This window comes from Ceratotherium simum, chromosome 10 (genome assembly GCF_057802395.1).
Source record: "Ceratotherium simum simum isolate JZ-2026a chromosome 10, ASM5780239v1, whole genome shotgun sequence".
NCBI classification, from domain to species: domain Eukaryota; kingdom Metazoa; phylum Chordata; class Mammalia; order Perissodactyla; family Rhinocerotidae; genus Ceratotherium; species Ceratotherium simum.
In genome coordinates this window covers 77161347-77182066 of record NC_141909.1, presented here as the reverse complement: position 1 = coordinate 77182066, position 20720 = coordinate 77161347, and the positions used below count along the sequence as shown (strand labels likewise).

General features: G+C 40.0%; 1 protein-coding gene across 2 annotated transcripts in view; it reads left to right on the top strand.

Moving 5' to 3' along the window:
* Positions 1 to 243: 243 nt before the first annotated feature.
* WASF3 (WASP family member 3) overlaps positions 244 to 20720 on the top strand; it is a 129545-nt gene continuing 109068 nt past the window's right edge. For both annotated transcript variants that reach the window (XM_087436279.1, XM_087436276.1), the window contains exon 1: positions 244 to 323. The gene's annotated coding sequence lies outside the window, so the exon portion shown is untranslated. The remainder of the gene's footprint in view (positions 324 to 20720) is intronic.

The window sequence follows — 20720 nt, the reverse complement described above, 5'->3', positions numbered from 1 at the left end:
ACCTCCTCCGCAATCCCCCGCCCCGCGGCGCCGACGCTCCGCGCTCCTGCTGCTTCCCCATTGGCTGAGGCGCTCGCCAATCCTGGTGAAGCGGCCCGGTGAGCGGGCCCTGGTTGGTGGAGCCGGCGCTGAGCCCCCCTCCTGCTCCGGCCGGGCCCCCCGCCGGGAGGGGGCGTGGCCGCGGCCGTGGCCCGGCCGGAGGCGGCGTCGTTGGCGCCGCTGCGTGCGGTGTGGTGCGGGGCGGGGGCGCCGGGCGGCCGCGGCGCGGCGGGACCATGGAGCGCGGGGCGCAGCCCCGGCGCCGGCGGCGGAACCGCGGACCGGTGAGTGCGGGCTGCGGCAGGCCGGGCTCCCCTGTCCTGGCCCCTTCCCTGTCGGCTCCGGGCCGGGCTGCTGCCCCGGGGGAGGGGCGGGCGCGGGCCGGGCCCCCGCAGCCCCGCGGCCAAGTGAAGTTGCTGCATCGCGCCGGGCGCGCTCGGGCGGGCGGCGGGGCCCACTGCGGGCCGCGGCGCCGCCCTGCACCTTGCCCTGCAGCCCGGCTGCATCCTCTTCGCCGGCTCCGCGCCGGCCGGGCTTCCCGCCGTCGCGGCGCGGCCCGGCGGCCGTTCTCTCCCGCGCCGCCCTACTGCCCTCGGTCCCCGGCGCTGCGCGGTACGCGCTACCCGGGCTGCGGGGCCGGCGCGCGCCATCCCGGCCGCTGGTGACGCCCGGGCCTCCGCTCGTGCCCCACGCACGACGCCCGGGGCTGCCCCGCGTCCGGGACCTTCCCATCCTTCCAGGCTCCGCGCGCCCTCGTCCATATCGGGCCCAGTCTCGCGTGGCCCCCGCCCCGGAGTCCGGCCCTCTCCACCCCCAGCTTCGCCCTCTGCGCCCCAGGGCCCCCGCGCCCCGTGCCCCTTCTCCCGGGGCTGCGGGCCCGCAGGGCTCCCGGCCTCAGCAGCCAGGCTTGGCTCTCCGAGAGCAGGGAAGGGGTCGGGCAGCCTGCGAGTGGCGCGCTGCTGGGCGAGGGGAGAGGGCTGCGCGCCCGGAGCCGCTTCGCCTGGATGGATCGTCCCCGGGAGACTTTCCCTGCGCGGCGGGCGGGGACCGCGGCGCCTGGCTCTCGCGCCTCCTCTGCGCCAGAGCTTCAAGAGAGTGGAAAACCTTTTCCTCTCCGTCTGTGGTGCTTACGGGCAATGGCGATTTCTTCTTCGTTGAGCCTCTCTGAGAGGGATAGTTTCCGGGTGGAGAGCAGAGTTCTTAATTATTAAGAAACTAAGCGATGGGCTTAGGGATAAGTGGGAGCATATCATTTTCTTAGCTTCTGTTGAATGAAATAGGATTTTTTTTTTCTCCTTTGGGGATTGATTTTAAATTCGCGGTTACTACCTGCAATAATTTTTGCATTCTTAAAAACTGTAAAATTAAAAAAGGCTAGTTTTTGCTTTGAAGCTATCCAGATGAAATGCATAATGGGGCATGAAATTTTAACCGGATTCGGAATCCACATTTTATAAGGGCAGGGGTTAGCCATTTGAAATATTTTGCATCTTAAAAGTTAGGTTTAGCTAAAACTTAAAATGTTTGCTTCTCTATCAAAAACTAAGTTCAAAGCGTTGTAATTGACTTATTTTTCTATTGCTTCTCGGGCAAATTCTATTGAACATTGGTTGCTTGTTTTTGTATATGCTTGACCCAGCTTTCCTTTTCTAGCAGTGAAACAATGCAGTGATTCTTTAAAGCTAGTTATTTTATCTACTTGAGAGGTTAAACAAAAGAAAGCTGGGTTTGACCTTTCCCATAGGCATTTCTTATTGTGTGTCTGGTCTCCACATAGTACTCACTTTTCTTCGTTTTTAGAGATCTCCTTAGTTTATATTCACGAAAGTTGTCTTTTCAGATGTTTGAAGCTCACTAGGTTGGAAAGTTTGATTGACTTACATATTTATGGTCTGACCGGTATTCAGCGTTTTCTTAAAACATTGGAAAGAAGCTTGTTCTGGAACTATCTACACATAAAAGTTGTTCTTGCACTTCCAGTTGCTGACGTGACGTTGCTTTATAACATTGTTTTATTTGTTTGCTTAAAATTTATGGCCTAATAGTCAATGATGTGCTCACTATTTTTAAAAATTCTGAAAATAAAAGTGGAACACACTTTGCTAAGTGGTCATGCCAACATTGTGGCCTCCTATTTATTCTCAGTGTGTCTTTGTAGACGTACTTTAATTTACACTTCCCATAGAAACCTGCCTGTGGCAGATAACCGTTTGGTTATTGGAAGGTTTCTGTTAAAACAGTGCCCTGTTCTAAGTATTAGAGGAATTGTCCGTACTAGTGGGCCAGTGATAGTGGTCTCCTTTTAGAGTTCCGAGAACTTCCTTTGAAGAATACTCACAGATTATGTTTTCCTTTCATATACTGTTATCATTTCTTATATTTTCTTGGGAATTCCTCCATGTTGTTGTACAGACCTTAAATGCTCAGCTTCTTTTTTAGTCCTTTTTTCTTTAGTATGCTGTTTTCCTTTTTAAGGTCAGGTTTTCTTGGGACCTGCTCTTGGGCATTTGGAACCAAAAGCTGCTTGAGTCCATGCCTTCTTCTTCACGGCTGGTTCTGTACCTATGACTTAATTTTATGCTGGAAACACAGGAGTTTTGTAGTCCAGTAATGCATTAATAATGCATATTGTAAAATAAATTTAATGTCACTGTGGAGATATATGGAGTAAAGTCTCGGGTCCCTTTTCCTCTTCTTATTGCCACTCTTGTCCTGTTTCTTTCTCCAGAGGTAGCCATACTTAATGTTATGGGGTATAGCCTTCCAAACTTTTTTCAGTAACCTTTTTTATTCAAAAGCCATTTAGTGACTGCCTGCTAAGTACCAGGCACTACTTTAATACTAGTGATTGCAGAAATAAGAGATGGGAGCTTTCACGATGTTCTAGTCTACCGAGATGCACAATTTCTGTGCAGTGAAGTAGGTGCTGTGAAAGAGTCAGTCAGCAGTGAGGGCTGTGGAGCATCACATGAATGACCTAATCCATTCATTCACTGGCTTTATTGATTCAGTGTGCTTCAGAGTTTATAATATGTGCTGGGGATGCAGAGATAAACAAGGCAGATACCTCTGTCAGCCTCAGAGGAGCTTACTGTTCAGCTTGGTTCTCAGACAGTTTTAACCATTGGTCGCAAGGCAGTGTAGGATAAGTGCCCTGAGAGGGGCCAGCTACAGGAGCTCATAGGATGCTTACAAACCCAAGCTTAGGGACTATTCAGAAATGAGAAAAGCCTCCAGGAGAAGTAGGAGAGAAGGAATTGGTCAAAGTCTGGGTTGAAGAGAGAGTGTACAAAGACTTGTCGGGGAGATGATGCATGAGAGCAACTAAAAACAAAATTTAGTATCCTGGTCCGGTAGAGTGCAAGGGCAGGAAGGTGGCAAGAGATGAGACAGGAGAAGTAACTAGGGGCCAGGCCACATAGGGTCTTGTGATTTCTGTTATCAGGAGTTCGGATTCCTCTATGGACAGTAGGAAATGGTTGAAGAATTCTGAGCCAAAGAAGGACATGATCAGATATGCCCTTTGGAGAATGGATAGAAGGAGGCAAGGCTGGCAGGAGGGAAATTTGAGGAGATAGAATTGCTGGGACTTGGTTGTTGGTTGGTGTGTGTATGTGTGTGTGTGTGTGTGTGAGAGTGATGGCGGAGTTGGGAGAGGGAGGAGTTCAGGGCAGTGCCAAGTTCTGTCTCAGTGGTTGGGTAGATGACGGTGCTGTCCTTAGGGAGCAGGAGGGCTGGCGGCAGCCATTTTGGGGAAAAGATGGTGGGTTACACTTGGCCTTGTTAATTTAAGGTGCCTGTGGGACACTGTGTTCAGTTGGCCACATTAGGGATCTGGGTATCAGGAGTTGTCTGGACTGGAGAGACAGATTTGAGAGTTCTAGCACCACGTTTCCTCACCTATTTGCTGAGGTGCTGGAGTGAACTCACAGGAAATTAAATTGTTGAAAGAAACACAGCAATACGTAACATCTTTCGAACCCTGTGGAAACTACTAGCTCGAAGTAGTTGACAGTTTCTACAGTAAGTTTTGCTATATTCCTTTCAGTGATGTCATCTTGTAAAGCTGGGTTTTCAGTGGTTGCTGTTCTTTGTGAAGGTCAGTGTGGAACAGGAAATAAGGAAGGTGGTATCCAGTCTGACTCCAAGGTTTTAGAAATGGTAAGATGCTCCACACATGCGCACATAGCATTAGTAAATACTTGAGGTTTATTTAGAATGAAATAAAAATACCCATTTTCTCTCAATTGATTCTCTCAATTGAAGTGTGCTTTTTTCAAATGGATACTAAGTTGTTGGGGCATAAATACTTAAGTTATTTGAACTTATCTAATGATTCCATTAATCAAGAGGCATTTCTTTTGGCCTGAGACACTAGGTGCAGTGAACAGGGAAAGTTCTAGAACCTCTACTTTTGCCTGTATTTGTTAATGGAGGCTGTTGGAGTAGATGAAATTATTCAGGAAGCATGTATGAGTGAAAAAAGGAGTGGTGTAGAACGGGATCGGAGGAACTCTTCTGTATAAAAGATGGGCAGGAGACCATGTGTCCACATTGAGACTGAGAAGGATGGGGGCTGGGGGCATGAATGGTGGCTTGAAGGCCATGGTCCAAGAGAACCTCAGCCAAGAGGGATGCCAGGAGGTCATTAGTGATATAGGTGGTCACATGGTGATGGGGGGGACAGGAGTGAGATGGCCAGTTTGTAAGAGGATTTAATAGTTAGTGGGAGCAGGAAGTGGAGCCAGTGTGTGTGGACAACTCTTAATAAGTGTGGTGGTGGCTGTAGGAGGGTGGGTAAAGGGGGGACCTTTTTAATTTTTTTATTGATGTTTTAATAGTTTTTAACATTGTAAAATTTTGGGTTGTACATTTTTGTTTGTCCATCACCATATATATGACTCCCTTCACCCCTTGTGCCCACCCCCCACCCCCATTGCCCCTGGTAACCACAATGCAGTTTTCTCTGTCCATGAGTTGGTTTATATTCCACATATGAGTGAGATCATACAGCATTTGTCTTTCTCTTTCTGGCTAACTTCACTTAACATAATACCCTCCAGGCCCATCCATGTTGTTGCAAATGGGACGATTTTGTCTTTTGTTATGGCTGAGTAGTATTCCATTGTATGTATATACCACATCTTCTTGATCCAATCATCAGTCAAGGGACACTTAGGTCGCTTCCACTTCTTGGCTATGGTGAATAATGCTGCAGTGAACGTAGGGGTGCATAAGCCTCTTTGGATTGTTGATTTCAGGTTCATTGGCTAGATTCCCAGTAGTGGGATGGTTGGATCATAGGGTATTTCTATTTTTAATTCTTTGAGGAATCTCCATACCGTTTTCCATAGAGGCTGCACCAGTTTGCATTCCCACCAGCTGTGTATGAGGGTTTCTGTTTCTCCACATGCTCTCCAACATTTGTTGTTTTTTGTCTTGGTGATTATAGCCATTCTAACGGGCGTGAAGTGATATCTTAGTGTTGTTTTGATTTGCATTTCCCTGATGATTAATGGTGTTGAACATCTTTTCATGTGCCTATTGGCAATCTGTATATCTTCTTTGGAGAAGTGTCTGTTCATTTCCTCTGCTCATTTTTTGATCAGCTTGTTTTTTTATTGTTCAGTTGTGTGAGTTCTTTATATATTATGGAGATCAACCCTTTGTCAGATGTATGTTTTGCAAATATTCTCTTCCAGCTGGTGGGTTGTCTGTTCATCTTGATTCTGGTTTTGTTTGTCTTCTAGAAGCTCTTTAATCTGATACAGTCCCATTTGTTTATTTTTTCTGTAGGTCCCCTAGTCTGGGTAGGCATGTCATCCGAAAAGATTCCTTTAAAACCAATGTCAAATAGTGTGTTGCCTATATTTTCTTCTATGAGTTTTATAGTTTTAGGTCTCACCTTCAGGTCTTTGATCCATTTTGAGTTAATTTTTGTGAATGGCGATAGCAGATGGTCCACTTTCATTCTTTTGCATGTGACTGTCCAGTTTTCCCAACACCATTTATTGAAGAGACTTTCCTTTCTCCATTGTATGTTCTTAGCTCCTTTGTCGAAAATTAGCTGTCTGTATATGTGTGGTTGTATTTCTGGGCTTTCAATTCTGTTCCATTGATCTGTGTGTCTGTTTTTGTACCAGTACCATGCTCTTTTGACTACTATTGCTTTGTAGTATGTTTTGAAGTCAGGGATTGTGATGCCTCCTGCTTTGTTCTTTTTTCTTAGGATTGCTTTAGCTATTCGGGGTCTTTTGTTGTCCCATATGAATTTTAGTATTCTTTTTTCTATGTCCGTGAAGAATGTCATTGGGATTCTGATTGGGATTGCATTGAATCTGTAGATTGCTTTAGGTAATATAGACATTTTAACTATGTTTATTCTTCCAATCCACGTGCATGGGATATCTTTCCATTTCTTTATGTCATCATCGATTTCTTTCAATAATGTCTTGTAGTTCTCATTGTATAGGTCATTCACCTCCTTGGTAAAATTTATTCCTAGGTATTTTATTCTTTTTGATGCAATTGTAAATGGTATTATCTTTTTGAGCTCTCTTTCTGTTAGTTCATTATTAGCATACAGAAATGCAACTGATTTTTGTAGATTGATTCTGTACCCTGCAACTTTGCTGTAGTTGTTGATTATTTCTGATAGTTTTCCAACGGATTCTTGAGGGTTTTCTATATATAAAATCATGTCATCTGCAAATAGTGAGAGTTTCACTTCTTCATTACCTATTTGGATTCCTTTTATTCCTTTTTCTTGCCTAATTGCTCTGGCCAAAACCTCCAGTATGGGGGGACCTTTTTTTTTTTAATTAAATGGAGGGATATGACCATGTTCAAGAACCAAGTGGGAGAGGGTGCTAGAGAGAGATCCAGTCAGTTAGTGGTTTCAGGGTTTCCATTGGATTTAGCCCTGGGGTATAATTACTGATTTTGTCAAGAGGAGTCTCAGGGGAGCCTTATTGCTGTGGATTAAGGAGTGAATGTGCCAAGCGGGGAGGCTGGTCAGGGTAGGCAGTTCTTTCTAAGACGTGATGATGAAGAGCAGAGAGGGGCATTCACTAGAGAGGGACATCTGGTGCAGGGTGATTTTTTTTTTTTTTTTTAAACAGTGACTTTATTTTCTCTTATTAAAAAAATATTTTTAAGATGCTTTCTTCCTTCTTTCCTCAAGGCATGCTTTTCTTAGGACTGGTTGGTCCTTCTCAGGGTGCGTTCCCTGGGCATGGCCTTGCCTCTTTGTAGGTCCCTGTGTCCTCTGGAGGTCGTATTCTGTCTATGACTGCCCTCTGTTGCTGCCCTGTTCTCCTTTCTGAGGGAATCCTTTCTCCTGTCAGTGCTTTCTCTGCTGCTTCCCTCGAGGCCTGTTTGTTTGTTTTGTATCAGAGCCCGTCCTCCCATCTTAATGGATGTCCCCAGATTAGAATGTTTTTCCATACTCAGAGTTCAGTCTTAACTGTTCTATTTCTTCTTCCCCTACTCTTTGGGGTTAGCTCTTTTCTTCCACTGACTTTTTTTTGTTTTTTTTTAATTTTGAACATCCCAAACATCCCAGGAGATTTTCTCATCTTTCAGATCTACTAGAGCTTCTAGGCCTTGACTCTGAGCTCAGCATCTGGGATCATTTCTTAACTTTTTACTTGTGAAATTTTCTCTTGCACCTGTTCTTAGGATGCCCTCTGACCTCCTGGAGCAATGGCCTTGAAATTAATCTAAAGATATCTTCTCTTGTATTATATATTCTTGAACTTTTTCAGTGTTTTACTTAATTTTTTCTTTCTTTTAGTTTTTGCTTATGTTTCCTTTCAGTTGGTCCACAAATGTTTCAATGCTTACTATGTATCATTCTAGTTACTGGCGATAACAGTGTTGATATGACCCAGCTCTTGTCTTCAAAAAGCTAGAGAGGTAACAGAGGGTAAATTATCTGGCTAACTAACTGTAAACTCCTTGTGGGCAGAAGCCAGACAGCATGGTGACTTGCACACAGTCAGTGCTTGATAGGTGTGTTCTAGCTTTGTCAAGTACCCTCATAAATGGGTGAAGACTGCTGTTAGCTCATGACCTTAGCTCACAGGGATAGCAATGCCTTGTCGCCTCCAGCTGGCCGTCTGCCTACAGCCTTTGTGATCTTTGGTCTTTGAGTACTACTGTTTTCTAGCAATTGAAAGCCACATTGAATTTTTAAAAGTTGTGGTCCCGTGCATGCTGAAGATTTTGTTGCCATGTTGCAGTGGTTCCATTTTAGGTCATCTCATGGCATCCTCTCATTGAGTGCTGTTATCCATTTTGTGTACTTGAACAGTTCAGTGAATTATATTGCAATATAAAAGTATGGGTGTGATTGTGAACTAGAATCCATGTGGCCATATTTTATCAGCTAAATGGATGAATGGTGTATTCTTTGTACATAGTAGATCCTCAACAAATGTTTTTTCATTGAATATGTCATGTGTTTTGATTCATGACCATGTAATAAGACGAACACTATCACGACTATGTAATTTTAAAAACTTAGTCTGAGTCGTTTTGCCCTACTAATATCACGCTTATTTTTTCAGCCCCTCAAAATATGTACACAACAGGTCGTTTGGTTTCTTGCCTGTTTTGCTGTGTAGTCTTGTGTTAGGGAGTTACTGAGGCAGAGTTCAGCCCTGAATTGGCTTTGTAACTCTTTGCTGGCCCATATTCTTTCCTAGGTTTAGAATTAATGCTTATGGAAAGGCTTGTGGATTTAAATTGCTCCCTGTGGTGCATGGAAGAAATAGTGTCTAAATGCTTAGGGAGTAAAGTATCTAGTCCAAATTGAGGGATGACATTAACCAGAAAGTAGAGAGAGGGCGAAATTTATGCTTATGTTTGTATCATTCTGAGAGAGGCTGTTGCACAGCTTAGAATGAGGAGGAACAGACTTACTTTCCATCTCTTCAAAAGTAAGATCTTAATTTTGGGGAGAATATTGTAACTTTCTAATCTAGAACACATGTCCATTTTCAATAGAAATAGAAAAATACATTTTGTTTTATAACCAACCCTGTAGAATTTAAAACATATCTTGGTTCTTGGTTTTCCATAGTATTTGTCTCCTATTTTTGTATGTCTTTGAGAGTTAATTCTCTTGGTTTTTGATTTAAATACCAGAAATACACATAAACCCCCAAATTCCCCAATCCTCAGCCTTCAGATTTTAATTACATACTGGAAACAACATTGTTTCCAAAATCTTTACTAAAATGTGAATTGTTCTTTGAGATATCCCAGGGAGGAAGATTATTAAACGTTACTCCTTTTTAAAAGTTAGCATTGTAATTTTGAATGGTTACAAGGCTTATCAGTGATAATGAAGTTCATACGTGAGCCATCATTCAAGTTTTTACAGCTTCTGTGCTGTCTGTCCATTGTTTTCTGTAGGCTAATTAAGAGCTTCTTCTGTTTCTGAAATGTCCAGTTCCCTCCATTTTGGTTGTTAGTGCCATCCAGTCAGTTCTGACTCCTAGTGACCCTGCATACAGCAGAGCAGAACCCTGCCTGGTCTTTTTGCACCATCCTCTCATCTTCTGGTGCTATATCAGACAAGGCTCTGCTGCTATTCACAGGGTTTTCATGGCCAATTTTTGGAAGTAGCTGGCCAGGTCCTTCTTCCTAGTCTGTCTTAGTCTGGAAGCTCTGCTGAAACCTGTCCACCATGAGCAACCCTGCTGGTATTTGAAATACCAGTGGCATAGCTTTCAGCATCACAGCAACTTACAGCCGCCACAGTATGACAACCGACTGACAGGTGGTGTGGATCCCTGACCAGGAAACCAAAACAGGCCATGGTGGTGAGAACACTGAATCTTAACCACTAGACCACCAGTCCCTCATAGTACCCCTCTCAAAAAAAATTATGGAAATGACAAAACCTCAGGGACATAATTTGAAAGAATTGTATAGGGATTAGGCATTAAAGGGTTTAGAACAGAATTGTCTTTTTAAGCTACATTTGTGGTTACTCTTTCTTGCTAGACAGGAGTTTAGAAGTTTGTGGTCTCATTTCTTAGGCTATTTGGTTTCTAAAGATTGTCAAATTTAATTTGAGACAAAATATATTGCTGTGCATTTTAATATTTACTCAGCATTCTTTCTCTTTTTGGACACTGGTATAGCTTAGATCAACTATGTATAAGTGAAAGTTACAAATAGAGTTTTATTTAAGTGGAATATGTACCTTATCCAAATTTTTATCGTTTGAGATGCTTGTGATTTTATTACACATGAACAATGGAGGATTGTCTTACTTGTCCTCCATTAAGTAAAGATTTGAATTAGTTTATAGGAAATACTTATAGCAATAAAGCTGAATATAAATAATGAGAATCAAAACTATATGAGGATCAGGAATTAAAACAGTAAAACCTATAGTTTCAACAAGATTCAAGCCTCCCAGGTCAGTGCTTTAGATGTAGTAGGCTAACGCTTTAATAATTGCAAGATTTCAGCCACTCAGCACAAGAAACATCTGTTTCTCACCCGTGTCGAAGCTTAGTGTTGGGGTCCTGTGGGGTAGTCTTCCACAGGCTGTTCAGGTCGTCAGGCTTTTTCCACCTTGTGACCCAGGTTCCAGTGGGAAGTGGGATGTGCTCAGTTCAGTTGGCAGATGGGAAGGGGAGAGACCTGTGGGAGGTCTGATGGGCCAGCACACGGCGCTTCTCGTCCCACTGGCCGCACTCATTCCTGCAGAGGGTCACACTAATATGGTTTATGTACTTTCTAGTGTAAGAAAGCGCACGTTGCCTATCCTTCTGACAGCCATTCAGGAATAAAGTTAATCTCAAAGGGGTTTTTTGGTACAAGATGTCTGGAAGCTAGCTTGAAGTTATCTTTTTTGATAAGCTTGGAGTGCTGGTATTTTGTGTTATTAATTAAAGGTAGCTTTAAAGACCAAGAACAGAGAGGTGGTTGATTAATTCAAAGTCAGTGTACTGCAAGATAAGCTTTTTCTAGAAGAGGGGTTGGTAAAGTATAGCCTGTGGGCCAAATCTGGCCTTTTGCCTAATTTGGAAAGAAAATTTTATTGGAACATAGATTTGCCCATTTGATTATGTAGTGCCTGTGGCTGCTTTCCGGCTACAAGGCAGAGTTGAGTGGAGTTAAGTAGTTTCAGCAGGGACTGTCTGACCTGCAAAGTGTAAAATATTTACTGTCTGACCCTTCACAGCAAAACTTCCCGATCCCTGTTCCAGAGGGTGAATTTCTGCACTTTATTATAGAGATCACATTCTAGTGGGGCAGAAAGATAATAAATAAACAACCTAAGTACATGTAGTAATGATGGCTATAAATAAAGAAGCAAGGAGGGAGAGTATCAGGGACTGCCATTTTTATAGTGTGGGCAGGGCAGGTGTCTCTGAAGTGACACTTTTTTTGTGTGTGTGTGAGGAAGATTGTCCCTGAGCTAACGTCTGTGCCCATCTTCCTGTATTTTGTGTGTGGGATGCCGCCACCAGCCTGGCTTGACGAGCAGTATGTAGGTCCGCCCCCGGGATCCGAGCCCGCAAATCCCAGGCCGCTGAAGTGAGTACGTGAACTTAACCACTATGCCACCGGGCCGGCCCTGAAGTGACACTTGAGCAGAGGTGTGAATGAAGGTGAAGGAGTGAGCCAGTCAGGCAGACATTTTGGGAAAGAGCTTTGTGGGGGAAGGAGTAGCAAGTGCAAAGGCCCTTGAGGTGCAAGGAGGGCAGAGTGAGTAAGTGTGTATGTGTGGTGTGTGTGTGTGTGTGTGTGGTCATAGGGGTAATAAAGGGCCAGATCATGTGGGGCCTAATAGACCATGGTGGCACTTTGGGTTTTTTTCTGAGTGAGATGGAGAGTCATTGCAAGGTTTTGAGCAGGGACATGATATCATTTGACTTTGCTTTTGAAAGGATCACTTCTGTGTAGAGAATAGATTGTAGGGGACAAGAGTAGGAGGAGAGTGTAGGCATTGTAGATGCTGAGGATGTCAAGACGAACCAAACAGTTCCTGTCCTCCAGGGGCTGGTAGTGTAATAGCAGAGAACAAGTGAAAGGGACCCTGTGGTTATAATACAGTTTTTAAAAGAAGTAGGGAGAAGAAATAGATACATTCACCATCACAGGGGGAGTTTTTTTTTTTTACAGTATCTTTGTAACAAATAGAACAAAATTTGATAAGGATATAGAAGATCTGAACAACACAATTAATAAACTTGCCTTGTGGGTCTAGACATTGACCCTAACAACTGTGGAATGCACATTCTTTTTTTTTTTTTTTTGTGAGAAAGACCAGCCCTGAGCTAACATCTATTGCCAATCCTCTTCCTTTTTTTTCCCCAAAGCCCCAGTAGATAGTTGTATGTCATAGTTGCACATCCTTCTAGTTGCTGTATGTGGGATGCGGCCTCAGCACGGCCGGAGAAGCGGTGCATCGGTGTGTGCCCGGGATCCGAACCCGGGCCGCCAGTAGCGGAGCGGGCGCACTTAACCGCTAAGCCACGGTGCTGGCCCTGGAATGCACATTCTTTACCCCTGCATGTGGATGTTCACCCAAGCTGTCGGCCTGCAGGGCAGAAGCAAGTCTCAGGATATTTCAGAGGATTGAAATCAAACAGAACAGTGTTCCCTAAATTAAAGTAAAATCAATAGCAAAACGTAACTAGAAAATCTTTTCTAAATAACCCATGGGTCTTAGAAGATATATTACAATGGGAATTAGAAAAATTGAGAAAATATTTTGATCAGAATTAATACAAAAATACTATATATTAAAATTTGTGGGGTACAGCTGAAGTCATACTTAGAGGAAAGTTTCTAGTCTTAAATGTATGTTAGGAAAGAAGAAAGACTGAAATTAGAAAAAGAACAGCAAACTAAACCCAGAGGATGTAGATGGACATTACAAGAGGAGAAATTAATAAAATAGAAAACAAATATACAGTGGAGAACACCTTAATGCGAGTTGTTCTTTTGAAAAGACTGATCACATCAGTAATTATTGAAATTAATCAATTTCAAAAAGAGGCACAAGTAACCAATATCAGGAATGAAAAAGGAAACATCACAAAAGATTTTACAGACATTAAAGATTTTTAACAAAATGTGCTAATAAATTTTAACTTTAGGTTAAATGGTCAAATTTCTACTTTCAGTGTGGTTTTGTTATTCATTTAAATAACACCTGGGTTCATCGTTTTAGTTTGTTTTCAGTTTTAGGTCTTTCCTGTCCTTCTTGATTTGATTTGCTTTTCAACATAGTTTAACATGCTTCCAAAAATCAACACTATACAAAAAGGTATGCCCAGAGAAATATCACTCCTTCCTGTGTCCCTTTGACCCTGCCTCTCTTATCCCCCTTGCAGATAACCGACTTCACTGTTTTCTGGTTTCCTTTTGTGAAGATAAGAAGATAGATGTATGTTTTCTTATTCCCCTTTCTTTCATAGGCAGAAGGTCATATACTATATATGTTTTGTTGTACTTGACGTTTTTCACTTAAAAATGTATCCTGGAAAGTACTCCATATCAGATCCTGGAGCCCTTCATTATTTTATTACTTTGTTTATTTTACAGGTGTGTAGTGCTGTGCACACTGTGTATGTATAATGTCTTATGGTCACCCCGGCTTCTATGTTTGGATATTTAGGTAATTTCCAATATTTTGCAGTTACAAATAATGTTGCTATGAATAACCTTGTGTATATGTATTTTTGTATTGGAGGTTTAAAGGTTTTATATGGAGGGTAAAGTTCTTTTTTTTTTAAAGATTTTATTTATTTATTTTTTCCCCCCAAAGCCCCAGTAGATAGTTGCATGTCATAGCTGCACATCCATCTAGTTGCTGTATGTGGGACGCGGCCTCAACGTGGCCGGAGAAGCAGTGTGTCGGTGCGCGCCCGGGATGTGAACCCCGGGCCGCCAGCAGCGGAGCGCGAGCACTTAAACGCTAAGCCACGGGGCCGGCCCTGGAGGGTAAAGTTCTGAAAGTCGGATTTCTGGGTTGAATGATAAATGCATATGTAATTTTGTTATATCTCTCTAAGTTCCCCTCTGTGGAGGTTGTACCATTTTTTTCTACCAGCAGTGTGTGAGTGCCTGTGGTTCTGCACAAGCTTTTGAATTTTTCCCAATCTAGTAGGCGAAAAATGGTTATCTTGGTATAGTTTAATTGCATTTCCCCTATTATGGCTGAACTTGAACATCTTTTCATATATTTAAAGGAAATTTTAACATTTTTTTGTGAGTTGTCTATTCAGATCTTTTGCCCATTTTTCTATGGGATTTCTGCTGTTTTTCCCTTCGGTTTTTAAAAGTTCTTTTTTGTCTTAGGAATAATAGCCTTTTATATGTGTTGTATAGTATAACTACTTTCTGCCAGTTTATTGTCTTCTGGCTTTTCTGATTGTGTTTTTTGCCGTGCAGAGATTTTATCTTCATATTGTCAAATTTATCAAGCTTTTCTTTTCTTGGGTATGAATTTTAAGTCAAGCACAGAAAATCTTTCCCTACACCCCATGTTGTAGAGGGCTTCACCAATGATTTCTTCAAGAACTTGAGTAGTTTTCATTTTTAACATTTAGATTTCTTTTTTTTATTTAGATACAATGTTTATTTTATTTTGTTTTTTTGCCTTAATGACTTTTTTTTTAAATTTTTTGTTTATTGCAGTAACATTGGGCTATAACATTGTATATTTCAGGTGTACATCATTATACTTCTATTTCTGCATAGATTAAGTCATGTTCACCACCCAAATACTAATTACAACCCATCACCACACACGTGTGCCGAATTATCGCTTTCGCCCTCCTCCCTCCCCCCTTCCCCTCTGGTAACCACCAATCCAATCTCTGTCTCTATTTAGATTTCTGATATACTTGGTGTTTATTCTGGTATGTGGTGTGAGGAATAGATGTATCTTCTTTTAAATGGCAATTCAGTTGTCCCAACACCATTTATATAGTCCACCTTTGCCGATTCTTTGAGATGCCACCATTGTTACAAGATTTCTGTATGTAGGTTGGCTCTATTTTTGGGTTTTCTATTACATTCCATTGGTCTGCCTGCCTAGTCATGTGCTACTACCACAGTTTTAATCATAGAGCTTTGTGTGTAATATTTGGTAGGGCTAGTTCTCCCTTACACCTCCTCCTTTTCAATGTTTACTAAGCTGTTGTGTGTGTGTTTTTCCATATGAACTTTAGTATCAACTTGTGTAGCTCCATAAAAAAGCTACTGAGTAATTTTTATTGGAATTGCATTATATTTATAAATTAATTTACGGAGAACTGACAATCTGATGAAGTTGTGATGTCTTAGCCAAGAACAGTGGATGCTCAAGTCTGATTTTTGTGCCTTTCGGGAGTGTATAAATCTACAGATTTCCTTATATAGGTTTTGCACATTTCTTAAGTTTATTCTTTTCTGTTGCTATTGTAAATGGGATTTTCCTTTCCATTACATGTTCTAACTGGTTATTATTTGTGTATGTAAAGGCTGTTGTTTTTTCTTTGTTAATTTTATATCCTGCTACTTTGTTGAATTCTTTTATTTTTTGAGTTAGTTTTATTATTGATTCTTTTGGTTTTTCAGGTTTACTATCATGTCATCAGCCAATGGCGAGTTTTATTTCTTCTTTTCCATTGTTCGTGCCTTTAATTGTTTTCTCTTGTCTAACTGCATTGGTGAATACCTCCAGGACAATATCAACCAGTAGGAGACATGGTGAACATATTTGCTTGGTTCTTGGCCTTAGTGGGAATGCCTCTAGTTTTTACTCACTAAGAGGTTGGCACTCATGTTCACTTGTGTGTGCGTACTTGGTGTTCTCTCTGTCTCTCTCTCTGTCTCAAGTCATGTTAATAAGTATTCATTCGTATTTATTCAAGAGATTTCTTTTTTAGGAATGGATGTTGAATTTTGTCAAGGGCTTTTTCAGCTTCCTTGGAGGTAATTATATGACTTTTCTCATTAGACTTACTTGTGTGGTGAATTATGTTACTAGATTTCCTAATACTGAACCGTTCTTATATTCCTGGTATAAACTCTTAATGTGATGTTGGAGTCTGTTCTTTAATATTGTATTTCACATCTTTGCATCAGTGTTTATAAGTGGTATTGGTTTGTAATTTTCCTTTTTTTGGGCTATCTTATTCAGGCTTAGGTATTAATGTTATACTTGATTCATGAAAAGAATTTGGAAGTTACTCTTCTTTTCTGTGTTTTAAAAGAATTTATGTAATATTGAGACTATCTGCTTTTTAAAGGTTTGAAAGAATTCCTCTGTGATATCATCTAGGTTTGATTCTTTAAAAATTTTTTTTGGTGGGTTAGTTCTTTGATAACTTTTTCTAGTTCTTCTAGAGAAATTAGTTGGTTTAAGCTTTCTGTCTCTACTGTGGTCCGTTTTGATACACTGTATTTTCTTAAGAAATTATCTGTTTCGTTTAGCTTTTTAAATGTATTTGCATTTAAGTGAGCAGAGTAGTATTTTATGATTTGTATATTTTTTATATTTGTGTATTTGCTCCTTTTGTCTTTGATAAAATTAGAGTGCACTTCTATTCAGTTTTTTATTGTGGTAAAAAGTATATAACAAAATTGACCAATTTAACCATCTTTAAGTATATAGTTCTGTGGCATTAAGTATATTCATTGTTGTGCAACTATCACCACCATCCATCTTCAGAACTTTTTCATTTTCCCATACCAAAATGCTGTACCGGTTGAATAGTAACTCCGCATTCTCTCCTCCCCCACCCCCTGGCAGCCACCATTCTGCTTTCTGTCTCTAAATTTGACTATGCTGGGTACTTCATATAAGGGGATTCAGTTTTTTTTGAGAACCAAGATTTTTGTTAATTTGATCTGTTCTCCTCTACCACATTAATTTCAGCTTTTATCTTTATAATTATCATCTTTATGCTTTCTTTTGGTTTACCTTATTCTCTTTCTAGCTTTTTGAGTTAGAAATGTAATTCATTTATTTACTTTAAAAAAATTGATATAGGTGTTTAGGGCTCTGAATTTTCTTCTGATTATTACTTTAAATTCTTCCATGGACTCTGATATGTAATATTTTCATTATCATTATTTTTCACAGTTTCTGTGATTTGTTTATATATTCTCTTTCATCCAAGAGTTCTTTAAATGTTTAGCTGGAAAGGTTTTTTTTTTGTATTTAATTTCTAGTTTTCTTCTTTTTAATTTGGTAAGTTATATTGATATTGATGCAGAAAAGTCTACACATCAGAAGTGTACAGCTTGGTGAATTTTCACAAAATAAATTCACTTGTGAAACTAGCACCCAGAACATTACACTGTCCCCTTCAAGTCATGACCACCCAAATCTCAAAGGGCAACCACTATGCTGCCTAAATTGATGAGTTTGCCTGGTTTTCAATTTAGATCATTTTTATATATGGTTTTGTGTTTAGATCTTTTATTTAGTAATTTTGTTGACTTTGTCCATGTTGTTGCAAGTACTTGTAGGTCAGTCATTCTTTTTGCTGTTTGTTGTTCCATTGTGTGACTGTACCACAGTTCATTTATCCATCTCCTTTTGGAGGGCCCTTATATTGTGTACAGTGTTTTCTATTTCTAGTTTATTTTTGCATTGTGATTAGAGGATATTGTTTGTAATATTTCTATTTTATGACTATATTAATGATTTCTTTGTGCCTTAATATAGGATAAATGTTTTGTGTTTGTTCAAAGAAGGTATATTCTCTATTATTAGAGTGTAATGTCCAATATATGTCCAAAAAAGCTATCTTAATGGTTATATATATGTTTAGATCATTTATTCTTGACTTATTTTTTCCCCCTTGACCTGTTTTGTATTGAGTGGTGTGTGAGTCTCTTATTTATAGTGAATTTCTGTTTCTTCTTGGATTGGCTGTAGTTTCTGTTATTTGGTTCATAGATATTAATAACATTTTTTTTCATGGTGAAATATAGCTTTTAGTGTTTGTCCATTTGAATACTTTTTTGTCTTAAATTTTATTTTGTCTGTTATGATTGCAACCTAATAGCTTCCATTTGCATGATAGGTTTTTGTCTGTCCTTTTACTTTTAGCCTTTTTGAATGATTGTATTTTGTCTGTCTCTTATATACAACATAGAATTGGACTTTGTTCTCTAAGCAAATTTGAAAATCTTTAAAATAGGCAAGTTAAACTTATGCGCATTAATTGTTATAATTGATATGTTTGTTTTCAATTCTGTCATCATCTATGTTATAATTATTGTCTGTATTATACTTATTATGTTCACTCATTATTAGGTGTGTTTTCCTTGAGTTTGAAAAAATCTTCTTTTGATATCTAGGGAGGACTAAATATTTGTTCCAGTGGTTAATGTTCAATTGTATACCTTTTGTAGTGCCTTTAATCCCCTTCCCACTTTTTAACCTCGGCTTTTACTGAATCTCATCTATTACCCATACAATAGTCAGTGATCTTATTCTGTTTTCTCTTTTTTCTCTCCCTTTTATTACCATTATTTTAGTTGCATTTTTCGACTTTGTCAGAACATATGTTTATCTACCGTTCTTCTGTCCATGACTCCGGTCTTGTTTTCAGTCTTAGTTCTACAATTGAAAATATAAATTGCTCACTTCTTCATCAGTCCTTTTATTTAAATTTCTTCAGTCGTCCCTTGGTTGGATAGAGTTCAAGCCCTAATGCTTCCATTGAATGTAATGGATTAGCTTCCCTCCTATGCATCTAGAATTGTGTTAGTTGTGTATCTTTGGGAGTACTGAGAAAATAAGTCACTCAAATCACTTTCTGTGTCTGTGATCCAGATGATGAGCCTGGGTTGAGAAAGCTGATCACAATGCTCAGGAAGGATGCATATGTAAGTATTTGTGAGGTCTTGCTTATTCATGTATTTTTTTGTGGCCTTGATAGTTGAAGGACAGCTTGGCTAGATATAAAATCCTTATTTTCACTTTTTTTATTAAGGTTCTTCAAAATGATTTTTTACTTTTGTCTTGCTTTGTATATTGTTTTAATAAGTTGATGCCAGTCTGATTCTTTGTTCTTGTAAGTTATTTCGTTTTTTAGCTGGGAGGCCCTGAGGATCTTTTCTGTATCTTTAAAGTCTTATAGTTTATTAGGATATGTTTTAGAGTTGTTTGTTCTTGGTCAATTTTCCCTAGCCCCAAAGAGTTGACTCTTTGAATGTGGAGATTCAAGTCTTCTTTTTATTACCAGAAAGTTTTCTTGGATTATTGCTTCAAGTATTCTGTTTCAGTGTTTTGAATATCTTCTTCCAGAGTCTTGAATACAGGTACCTTGGAGTACGTGTACCTCCAGTTATATGAATGCTTGCCCTTCTTTGCCTGTTTTCTATTTCAGTCACTTCTTTTCTGCATACTTTGTTTTTCTTTTGGTTGTTTTCTTGGTTTTTCTCAATGCCTTTTATTAAATTTTCATTTGAATTTATTCTCCTTTGGGCACCTTTTTATTTAATCTTCATTTCTAATATGATTTTTTTCTTTGGGGGAGAAGTTTTATTAGCTGAAATGCTTTGATTGACATTTTCTGTTTTTTTATAGTAGTTTTATGTGGATGTGGGATTTACTGATTGATTGAGTGAGTGAAAATCAACTTTTTTTGGGTTTTCTTTTGAGCCAGCTTTTCCCCTCTCCCCAGCTAATTCAACACTTATTTGTCCAACTTTCAGTGGAAGTCCTACCTCTCTGGAAAGGTTTTGACAGCCTCAGACCTCATTAGATTCCTTTCTTCTGTACTTTATAGCAGCAGTTCTCTAAGTGGTATGGGGGCTCCTGGTGGTCTCCAGGACCTTTTTAGGGGTCAGTAAGGTCATACTTATTTTCATAATTATACTAAGACATTATCTGTCCTTTTTACTCACATTCTCTCGAAGCATACAGTACTGTTTTCAGAGGCTACGTGATGGAGCCATAAATTACCTGAAAAGACTAATGAACGCACCTCCTTTTTCTAACTAGATACCTGTGTGAGACCGAATTGTCTTCATATACAGTCATGTGTCACTTAATGGTGGAGATACATTCTGAGAAGTGTGTTGTTAGGTGATTTAGTAGTTATGCAAACATCATAGAGTGTACTTCACAAACCTAGGTAGTATAGCCTACTACGCATGTAGGCTATATGGAACTAATCTCTGGGACCACTGTTGTATGTGCGGTCTGTTGTTGACTGAAACATCATTATGTGGGGCATGAGTACTGTAACCAAAACAACGTATCACAACAGATTGAATTCAGAAAGCAGATGTGAAAATCTACCCGTCTTCTCTTAAGTCAAGCATTAAAGAAACTTGCAAAAATATAATAGTGCCAATAATTTTTTGTTTTGAGAAATATAGTTGTTTTTCTTTAGAATATATTTATGTTAACGCATGAGTTTATTTTGTCCTTTTCAATGATTTAGTAAATATTTAAAACATTTCTACCTGAATTTCTAATGTGGTAAATATTGATAAATATGACTAATGAACCATAGCCCTTTGGGGTTTTAAATTGTAAGAGATCCTAAACAATAATTTGGGAATTGTTGCTTCATACAGCAGTGGTTCACCTAGGGAGTTTTAAAAATGCTGATGCCTGTGTCTTAGTCCCAAAAATTGTGACTTAATTGGTCTGGGGTGTTGCATAGGCTTTGAAATGTCTAAATGGTCTCTAG